Source organism: Bos indicus, chromosome 6 (assembly GCF_029378745.1).
Source record: "Bos indicus isolate NIAB-ARS_2022 breed Sahiwal x Tharparkar chromosome 6, NIAB-ARS_B.indTharparkar_mat_pri_1.0, whole genome shotgun sequence".
Taxonomy (NCBI): domain Eukaryota; kingdom Metazoa; phylum Chordata; class Mammalia; order Artiodactyla; family Bovidae; genus Bos; species Bos indicus.
In genome coordinates this window covers 109395275-109406371 of record NC_091765.1, presented here as the reverse complement: position 1 = coordinate 109406371, position 11097 = coordinate 109395275, and positions in this window count along the sequence as shown.

Below are 11097 nucleotides of genomic sequence, written 5' to 3'. Positions count from 1 at the left end.
TGGGTCCAAAGGGGCTCTGCTGCTCAGCTCTGGCCATATTTGATCTCATTTCATCCTCAGGAGAATCCCATGAAGTGGGTGGGATTATCTCTCCTTAACAGATGAGGGAGCAAAGTTCAGGAGGGTCAAGTGACTAGGGCAGGGTCACAAAGCTTGTAGGGAGCTCACCCAGGGGACCTATAGGACTTCAAAGCTTCCAGCTACTGCCTGGGACATCCACATGCCCCAGTCCCACTCCTAGGGTGGGGTCTTGGTGGTGGGCAGAGGAGGCGGAGTCCCACAGGGAATGAAGAAAGGGGTATTAATTCTCTGGGCAGTTTCCTATTAAGAAAACACCTCTCTCTGGCCGGCTTCTTCCCAGGGGCCGCAGCTCGGCCTCCCGAAGGCGAGGCCTGTATATTTGTAGTTCGATTCCGCCCGTCAAGGCTAATTTCTCCCTACAACTTAATGGACTCGGCTTGACATGCGTAATGATTCCTAATCATGAACATTATTTTCGCTAGCCGGGAGACATGTTCCAGTTGTTGTGACAGATCGCATTTCAGCCATAATGACGGAAAATTACCATTTCTAATTCTCCGGTTTTTGACACCTAAATCCACAGACCATATGTGGCAGCAGGAACTCTGGGCCCCTCAGTCCTCCCTTCCCTGCTCCAGCCGAGATCTGCGGTTGGTGCTTCCACCCCGCCCCCTCAGCCGCACCCAAAGTGAGGGTGGGGGAGCAGGAGTGGTCCTAGGGATGGATGGATGGGTCTCTGCTGGCGGCTTGGCCTTCCGGTCACTCCCGCTAACATGAGATGCTCAGTCGCCAACGACAAAAGCCGGAACTTGGAAGGGACCTGGGAGACTGATGTGTTTTCAGGGACCCGTTTTACAGATGGGAACGCAGAGGGGGCAAAGAGGGGAGGGCAGGGTTGTCTTAAGATCTCACGACTGATTATGGTAGGCTCAACTTTTCTCAGAACCATTCCTGGAGTTTACCAGCCGTGGAAAGGGAGACCTGGTTGGTCCCTTTACTTGTAAGCCTCAAAACCATGGGTGAGGCAAAACTTGTGAGGTGAAACTGATGAGAGCTGGGGCAGAGGAAATAGTTGAGGCACAGAGAGGTTAAGTAAGTTGCTCAAGATCACAGCGCTGGTGGAGGTGGAATTGGGCCCAGTACCCCTGCTCTGAACTTCTTACCAAGGTGCCTTGACCAGTCACCCACCATAGGTGTGAGGAGGTTGAGGCCAGCAGGCAAAGAGCTGAAGCCAAGCCTCCCACGTCCTCTCGCAGGTCTTGCATACTTTTGAGGCTGGGAGCCCTGGCAGGGAACCTCCGTATGAGCCAACACTCTCCAGCCTGCTTCAGGAGTCACTTCCTCTTCGCCTTCCACAATCCCCACTCCAAGAGCAGGTCTGAGGCTAGAGAAGGGAACAGGTAGAACCCCCTCAGGGCTTCACAGTGACAACTGTTGGTCATGCACACCTACGGGGCCTAACAGCTGCCCGTGCGCTTTGTTCTAGAGAAGTACGATTGTCCACGGGGCGCAGGGAGTGTCTGCTCAGAATTTACTAATCCTGCCTTGGGAATTCGTCACAGAACCTCAGATTCACCATCCTCTGTAAGAAGAGGGTGAAAATGCCCACCTCCGGAAATGGCTGAGGGGTTAGGGAGGCCCTCTGTCTAGGCACGGGGGACCCTCGCAGGGACCCTGTCCCACTCTGCCTGAGAAGCCCCGGTGCCAACTCCCACGGTGGCGGGTGGGGGAACGCAGCCAGTGCCAAGGGGCGCACCCCGATCAGTCAAGGAAGCCTCGAGCTTCCCTTGAGGGAGCGGTGAACTCCTAAAGGCTTTCTGTCGGTGAACCCCTGAGGGTTTTCTGTCGTCTGTATGGGGCCCTGAGGCGAGGGTGGTAGGGGCGCAGTCTCCCGGGCGCCCTCCCCGTGAAGTCCGCTCTGCGAGTGACCACGTGGGTTTGCACATCCAAGCACGCAGCTCCTTGTGCAGAAGCAGCGACGACCCAGCAGGGTCAACCAGGCCAGGCACCCACCCCGGGAACTGAGAACCGGAGAAGAGCAATCACTCGCCGAGGTCTGAACTCTGGGTGTGGGTCTCTGCCATCCAGGACAGGAGACAGACAGTCGGCCCTGGCGCATATGGCTCAGCACGGCGCATCTCGATGGCATCTGCCCCGTGGCCCCCACCCCCGCCCCTTGGATCCAACCCCTCAGGGCCCCTTTTCCCGCATCCAAGGTCTGTTGGGACCACGCTCTGTCCTTACCAAAGCGTCGATTGATGTCTCCATCTCAGCGTCTTCGGAGACACCCAGGGAAGCCGTAGGGTGTAAATGCTAAAGCAACTGTCTTCTCCACCATACCTAACCCACCCTACTTCGATGTCCGCCTTTGGTGATTAAAAAGAAATGTCTTGAGAATAGGTTTTTCTAAGATACAGGTAAGTTGGAGGCTTCCACAGAAGGAAGTCGAAGACAGTTAGCTATCAGGATAAACTAGGAAGCCTTGCTCACGCCCTTGGTCAGCTGGAAGCCCGAGTGGTCACCTCGACAGAAATTCTGGGTTTCCCTTCCTTGCTAAACATGAAAGAGCAACAGATTGCTCCTCAACCCCGCTTCTCAACAGAGGGTGCAAACGAAAGGATATTTGTGAAAGTGTTTTGGGCTGCCCTGGTGGCTCAGATGGTAAAGAAACTTGTAAATGGCTTAGAATAGTGCCTGGTACTCAATCATAAGTACTTAGTCTCTGATGTCTGGTGTATAATAAGCTACCAGTATATGTTAGCTGTTTTCAAAGACACCAGGGCTCTCATGGGAAGGATTCTCAGGTCTTTGCCTGGATTTAAACAAACAAATGGACTTCCCAGGTGGCGCTAGTGGTAAAGAACCTGCCTGCCAATGCAGGAGATATAAGAGACGTGGGCTGTATCCCTGGGTTGGGAAGATCCCCTGGAAGAGACCATGGCAACCTACTCCAGTATTCTTGCCTGGAGAATCCCATGACAGAGGAGCCTAGAGGGCTGCAGCCCATAAGATCGCAAGAAGTCAGACATGACGGAAGTAACTTAGCATGCATGCAAACTAACAAATAAGCTATCACAGACCAATGGGGCCTAAAGACATCTGCAAAGAGATGCTTCAAGTATTGCCTAGAAGGGCAGTTGGATGGTGGTCTTTCCAAACCGCTGGATATCAATTTCAGCTCTGCCACTTAGGCAGGTGGCTTTAATCTATTTGTGCATCAGTTTCTTCTTTGTAAAATGTGTTTTAAAAGATAGGTATAAAATATTTATCTCACTGCCTGACAATAAGAATTCAACGTTGTTAGCTCTTATTCCTTGTTGGTATATAAGCTGCCTTACAGACACTGCCAGCATAGAGGGAGACAACGTAACTGGTGAATACTCTGGTACCTGGCTGTGACCCCTCAGCTCAAGGCCAAGGACTTTAGGGGTAAATCTGAACTCCAGGCTGACAAGACCACTCACAGGTGGGTGGTCTTGCTCCAGTCACAGCCTCATTGAGCCAGCTCTCACCTCTGCAAGGAGGATAACGATGATTTTCACTTAGCAGAGACTCTAGAATTTTCTAACAGGGTCCAGGGGCTTTGGAAGATTGCCTTAAAGCTGTTCTGGCAGAACAGGCAGGCTCCTGACCTAGACTGGATGTGTGCTTGTGATGCGCTGGAAGAGAGACTGAGTGCCCTTTGCTGCTCAGACCATTCAAAGAGAACAGAATGCTAAGCTAGTGTTCTCATCTCAGGTCTGTGGGTGGGGCAGATAGGGCAGATTAAAGTCTGATTAAGTAGAGGGACTTGCTGCTTAGTCCTTCCTAAAATGCCAGGAGAAGGGCAGAATTCATTTGGGGTTCACAAACTCTTCTTCTAGAAGACAATCTTGATCAGAAATCCTGATTACTTACTAGATCTTATAGACCACTTCTGGAGAAGGGAATAGCAACCCACTCCAGTATTCTTGCCTGGGAAATCCCATAGACAGAGGAGCCTGGCAGGCTACAGTCCACGGGATCGCCAAAATCGGACACACACACACACACACACACACACAGACCACTTACAGCGTGTCTGCAAGATGCTAAAAGGCTCAGAGGCTTCAGCGCCTATTTTGCAGATTTAGAATTAAAGCATGTAAAATGCTTGGCGATGTGCCTAGCAAGCAGTACTGGAAAAATGGAACCCCTATTATTAAGTCAGATCATAAATGCCTGAAATAAAACGGCCTAAGTAGGACCTTCTGGGATCTATTCTATGCATTTTAAAGCCCTCCCGGAAGAAGTTTTGCAAGGCCCATGGTGCGTGCGACTTCTGTGCATTTCCCTAAGGACATCCTGAGGTTTGGAGACCTTTCCTATTGGAGTCTCAGGTGGAAACCTGTTCTAGGGCTAGATTTCAGAAGAGACGCAACGCGGGTCTCTTGGCGCTTGCTCGGCGGCTCCCCAGTGCCCCGCGCCGGGGGAAGGCTTGGGGGAACAGTGCGCAGCTCCACTCGTGCGCTCTGCGCCTGCACCGGCGGTTAGTTCTGGGGCATCTTGTCCACGCCCTGTGGTCGGAGCCCTAGGGGATCGCCTTGACTCATAGGCAGAACTGCGAGGCCTGGGAGAGTGAGCAAGGCCTCTGTGCTTTGGGCTTTCTGGTCCTGTAGGCAGGGGCTGAGGGTTGGCATCCGCTCAGCGCCCAGCTTGCTGCGGGTTCCTCGGTGCGTCTACGTCTGCATCCATTTGCCCTGAAACTTACCGAAAGGTTGTTGGCAAGACCGGTGGACATCACGTTGCATTTTGAAAGGTCAAGGAGAGGGACGGCTCATGATTTGTTGAGCTTTCCTTGTCATCATGACAAGCTATCTACTTCTGGCCGTTAAAACATTTGTCACATCTGTTCTGTGAGGTATGGATGGAACCTCATCATCCCGAATTTACAGTGAAGAGGACTGAGATACAAAGCAATGCATTTCTTTGAGGTGCTACAGGTAACCAAGTAATGGAACTCGGATTTTGAACCTTGACAACTCATGTCCCTAACCACGCCGCCTCTCTACTTTTTCCTGTGTCGCCGGGGGCCAGAATGGTGGCCGACGTCGGTAGGCTTCTCTGAATATTGGTGGGAAAGGAGGCATTGTTATTCTCGCCTAACCGATGATGCAAATAGAACTGCAGAGAAAAACCCGGCCGGGAACAGAGTCCAGGCCACTTTGTCGTGGTCTTCTCCCCTGCTGTCCAGGTGGCCTCGGCGATGGTCAGAGGGCCGTTAGCCTAATGCATCCTTCAATTACCCGAGTCCTTCCTTCCCCAGAGAAGCATGTGGGTCTGTGAGGCAGGTCTCGGCCTGGAGGGAAGAGGACGCTGAGTCAGTAGTATGTTTTGAGAACTCCCATCCAAAGGCTACCCCGGGACTCACCGCGGACTCACAGTTTCTTCAATCCGCGACCCCCAACCCTGGGCCGGTCCGGGGTGCTAGAGGCCAGCGGCGCGCTCAAATCGGGAGATTGGAGCGGGGATGAGATAATCCCATCATTTTCCCGGGCTCCGCGGACAGAAAGAATCAGGCCGAGAATCGGATCCTGGGCGACTGGCTGGAGCGGCTGGCCTGGGTGGCAGGCGTGGGGAGTGGCTGAGGCCGGGCGTGAAAGGAGTGGAACCGGGCTAGGGGCGGAGGCTGGACGCGGGTGGCATGCAATGGGGGCCGGGGCCGCAGGCGCAGCTGTGGTTTGGGAGGAGTTGGGTCGAGAGGTGCCCCCGACCCTTCGCGAGGTCACCTGGCCCAGAGGCGCAGGTACGGGCCAGCCAGTGGCCCCCTCTCCCCCGGGCTACCTCCCCCTTGGCGGGGGTCTCAGCAGGGCGAAGCTGGCTGTAATCTGCCTCTGCCCTCTCTGTGGGGCCCCTCCTTCCCCACCCCTCCTCCCCCACCCCGGCAACAGCAGCCGCGTTCGCAGGACCGCCGGGGGTCCAAGGCCCCGGCCGGGGGTGCAGGTGGAGGGGGAAATCGGTTTAGGACTCGGAGCTCGAGGGGTCAGTCTCCCAAATCTCAGCAGCGCAGAGCCGACCCGACGCCGCCCGGATGCGGAGAGAGCCCCCCGCCCCTCCGTGTGGCTTCTTCCTGGGGCCTTGGGTACCAACAGGCCTCTTGGTGCAGCGGGTCCTTCTCTTAAGACAAACCTGAGAATGTCCCCTCGTCGAGAAGCTGGAGAAGGACACAGCTGTAACAAAAAAGCTGCAATCGGTGTCCGAGGCCCAACCTGCCTCCAACTTCAGCAGGCGTAAACATTTAGTGGGGAGTGTGCTTGGTTTTCCTGAGGGCCGGAACTGGCTGAGGGAGGGGGCGAGACAGGATCTGTTTTTACCCCTCGGGTGGTCCCAGTACACGCGGTTCAGGGACCTCACAGGGAGACGCCAGCCCTGCGGGGCGGAGAAGCGAGGGGGGTGAAGTCTGGCCTCCGCTGGATCGGCCTGTCCTCGGACCCTCGACTCCGAGGGCACTGGGGACACAGGGGCGGTCAAAGACCTGCGCTCGAGGAAGGGACAGCGAGCGCAGCAGTGAAGTCAGGCCTGGGACCAGAACTCTGCGTTTAAGCCTATTCCCCCAGTAAGGCCGCCGCGCTGCGGTGCGCGTGTAGCTCCGATGCGCCACGCGCGCCTCTGCCCCGAATCCTCGGTACCTCCAGGCCGCCTTGGTGCGGTTGAGGCTACGGGGCTGGGGACCCCACTGAGGCTTTGCGGGGTGGGGGTACCTCAGAGCACTTAGACGAGCATCTTTGCAGACCCAGTCCAGCGAGCGACGTGGCCTTTGCCAACTGGGAGGGTGATCAAGAGGCTGGGGAGCTTGGAGGGGGTCGAATTTTCCCTAGTTTGGGTCTTGGCGCCGGTTTAGGCTCAGAGGGTAAGGCATCTGCCTGCCATGAGGGAGACCCGGGTTCGATCCCTGGGTCAGGAAGATCCCCTGGAGAAGGAAATAGCAACCCACTCCAGTATTCTTGCCTGGAGAATCCCATGGAGGGAGGAGCCTGATGGGCTCCAGTTCATGGGGTCACAAAGGGGCGGACAGGACTGAGCGACTTCACTTTCTTTCTTTCTAACCTGGGGAACAGGAGCAAACTGGGCCCCGCTGTAGTCAAGTCGATGAGAACAGGAGCGTCGCTTCCTGCCCGCCTCGGCGAGGGTCACGTCAGGCTTTCCAGGCAGTCGGGTTTGCGCCCGGCCTTGCAGCCAAGGCGAGCCACCTGCGGAGGCCGCGGGCGAAGACTTGATCTGAGCCCACACCTGGAACGTCCCCCTCCGCAGTTCCCTCCTCAAAGCCCTTTCCGTGCCCGTCTGAAATGAAGCGAGAGGCTCTGCCCCTCCCTGGGGTTGAAGGCAATGAAGTTGTCACAGATTCGCAAACAAACAGTGTTTCCTCCCCTTTACCTATCCAGGTGAATTATTTGCGGTGACTTCTAATTTCCTTCCTCCAAAGAAAACCATGTCTTCCACCTTGCCACCTTTTTTTTTTTTCCCCTTTAAGCTTAAATGCTTATGAAAAATTGATGGAAAAACATCTTCAGTGGCCTTTGGGTTCTCCTAGAAAAACAACCCAAACCCAGACCTCACTAGTAATAGTGAAAACTGTAAAATTCAGCTCTTTATCCCAGGCTTCCCCAGTTTCCAAACTGACAACTCAAACATGTTTGGACTTAAAAATGTCAAGCTTGATATCTGGCTCTTTTGCAAAGATGGCTTGGCTGATACATGACTGAAAATATAAAATGGTAATTTCAACAGATTTGGAACCCTTCTTTTTGTCTGGTTAATTCCACTATCAGCTGGCTGAGTGGCCATGCTAGAACTGAAAGTTTTGTCAATATATTGGCAGTTTATAGAAAATTTTAAAAGTGTAGGCTATCGAGCTAATGACATTTAGCAAGAATACCATTAGAATTTTCCCTTATTTGCCATTGCCCCCTTGGTTCTTTTACATGGAATTCCGTATAAAATAGAAACTATTTATATGAAAGTTTGCAGAGTGTTACAGTAACCAAAAATACAGGGAACGAAACAATTAAGGAGCACATAGAGGCATATTAATTACCCCACCTCAGCACAGCCAGCTATGTGTTCTACATGGAGTTTTTCATTGCTACATGAGCTGTTAAATGCATAAAGTAGGTACATTTGTGGGCACATTAACACACTATGAGAACTTGAACTTGTTCATTTCCTGGCTTTTATGGGCCTGGTTGGGCTGTATGGGCTTGCTTTGCACATGCTCACATGCCCTGAACTCACATTGACTTCTAGAGTCCCACCTTCATGGATAGAGGGAGACAAGAAGAAATGGCATACGTGGTATGGTTAAGTGTAAGCTTTCTTGTCATATGTGCTGTTTTCTATGCCTGTATGACACATTTCATAGTGTGTCTGGCCCAGGACAGAAGGAAGCCCTGGACTCATGAAACTGGGCCTGGGGCCTTTGTTCCACTCATTGTCTTTTCCGAGACCACATGATAAGTCCATCATTATCTTGGAGGTTTTTATGTTTTTGCCATTGGTTCGCCTAGGCTGTTCTCCCAAGTTTACCTGTCAAATATGAAACCTGAAATGAAGCTGTCCTGCTCCTTCAGCAGAGTACCTGTCCTCTTTCTTTGTACAAATGAGTTTGAAATAATTCTCACCCCTTCTCTCTGCACAGTGAGCCACCTGTCACTCTCACCTGAGCTTCTATATGCCTTTATTCTCAATCATAAAATTGAAAATAATGTTAATAGGATAATTGTGCTGCGTACTTACTCTCTCAGTTGTGTCCGACTGTTTACGGCCCCATGGACCATAGCTCACCAGGCTCTTCCGTCCATTGAGGTTCTCCCAGCAAGAATACTGGAGTGGGTTGCCATGCCCTCTTCCAGGGGATCTTCCCAACCCAGGGATCAAAGCCAGGTCTCCTGCATTGCAGGCAGATTCTTTACCATCTGAGTCACCAGGGAAGCCCGTTAGATTCCTAGAGATGGATTATTTAGTAAAGAACAAGTAGATTGGCATAGAAATAAATAGTCTTGGGTGTTGCAATAAATGGAATTAATTTACATTATCTCTGTTGAAAAGCACTGCTTACGTATTCAGAACTGTGGAAAAGACTACGTATCTCTATATTGCATATGTATATATTTAATTTTTATTGGAGAATAGTTGCTTTACAATGTTGCATTAGTTTCTGCTGTACAGCAAAATGAATGTTATACATATACGTAATTTCACTCTTGTTTTTAGAGTCCCTTCCCTCCATATATTTTTTTTCTTAGTTTTTTTAAGAAATAAGAATCTAGCAAAAATGTAGCTTGTTTGAATCTGAAATTAGGATAAAGAACAAGACTTTAGATTCTACTTGACAGTGTCTTACGTAAATAAAATTTAAAGTCAGCTTCAAGATAAGTCTTGAAATAAATATTTAAAATATGATTTGGCTTACATGTAAATGTCACATGAAGGAAAATACCACAATTGTTTTAACAATGGCAAATGGCTTTGAAGAAAAGTGAAAAATGTCATTTATCATTTTTATATCCTATTTACAGGAACAGATAGTCAGATATTTTGACAGGGAAAATATGGTGTTTTTTTGGTGTGTGAGAAAATGTTTTATGAACAGTCCACATTTTCATATTTTATCTGCTGGGTATTGGCAGTTTATAATGGATGATTGGGGTCTGAACTGAATATAGATAGTTTTAAAACACAGGACTTGTCATTTTTGTCTAAAACTATTCCATATAATTTTTTAAAGGGTCAAATCAAACGTGGAGGCAACAGTTATTATTTGAAAGCTTCTCATGTGCTAGACACCATGCTCCATATCTTATAAATATGATTTCATTTCCTCCTTATGAAAATCTATGATACTACCCCCACTTAAGAGATAAGAAGATTGAGCCTTTGCGAGTGTACGGAACTTCTTTATGGTTAAATAGATAACGGTGGAACTGGGATCAACTAACTGTAAGATTCAAATTTTACTCACTACTCTAAGCTGCATCCCTCCGTTGACATGAATAACCATGTTTCACTGAACAGTCTTGAATTCACAGAACCTTCTATTTTTTAAAAAAAAGTGTTTACTAAATTAAATGGTTCAAGTTGAAATGGTAGAATTGGCTATGAACTTAGACTTTGAGAAAAATTACCTGGCTTTCAAGAAGGTGGTCTTATTTGCTAGGCCTAAAATGTTTTACTTTACTGTTCTGTTTTGAAATGTTATGTTTTGGAGCAAAACCAGTGGTAAAGTTCAGAAATGGAGATGCCAATATAAAGGATGAAATGCTGGAGCTTTTTCAGCTGTAAACTGGAGGGAGCTGAATTGGGGGAGTTAATATGTATATCAGTTTTCATATCAGATAGTTTCATATGTCTGATAGATTTCATATAGCCTCTTTCTGCTGAAAACATTTTTATTTAACATTTGTTTGCTGAAAAGTGCAACTCCAAAGGCAAAATTCCCTGGTTTGTGTACTGAAGATATTCAGCGTTTTGAGTGTTAAGAAGAGCTACAAATTAATCCCCGGGAAAAATTCCTTCCATTTCCAAGTCTGCCAATACAGGATTTTCAGAAAGGATAGTTGACCAAGTAAATTAAACTCCCTTTGACTATGCAGATGTCAAGAAAGAGCATACTTTTCAGAGCAAAATTATGAAACAGAAGAATTTTTTTTTCTTCTCTTTGAAACACACTTTCTTCTTGCTCTCGGTATCTATGTAAGTTTGAGTTTCCTATGCAACTTTTAGTTTCTTTATTCTTTGTTTCTGTGTGGTACTGCTTTTTTTTTTTAATAGCCTAGGAGCAATATTATATAAGGAAAAATGAAAAGTTCCATTACAATCTCCAACTCTCTAAATTGAAAAAAAAGTAAACTGGAATGAACATACATGCCATTGAAGGTTGGAATTTTAAATTTGGTTTTAATAGTCTCAATACTTAGAAACAGCAGAATTATTTTGTGGTTGAAGATTCTTTATTTAATAATATTTATAGAATGTGGTGAACACTGGTTGAGCAGGTTAATATGCTGCCTTTTTAATAAGGAGCTATTGCTACTGGCTTCTCCTCCATGAGGCATGTACTTG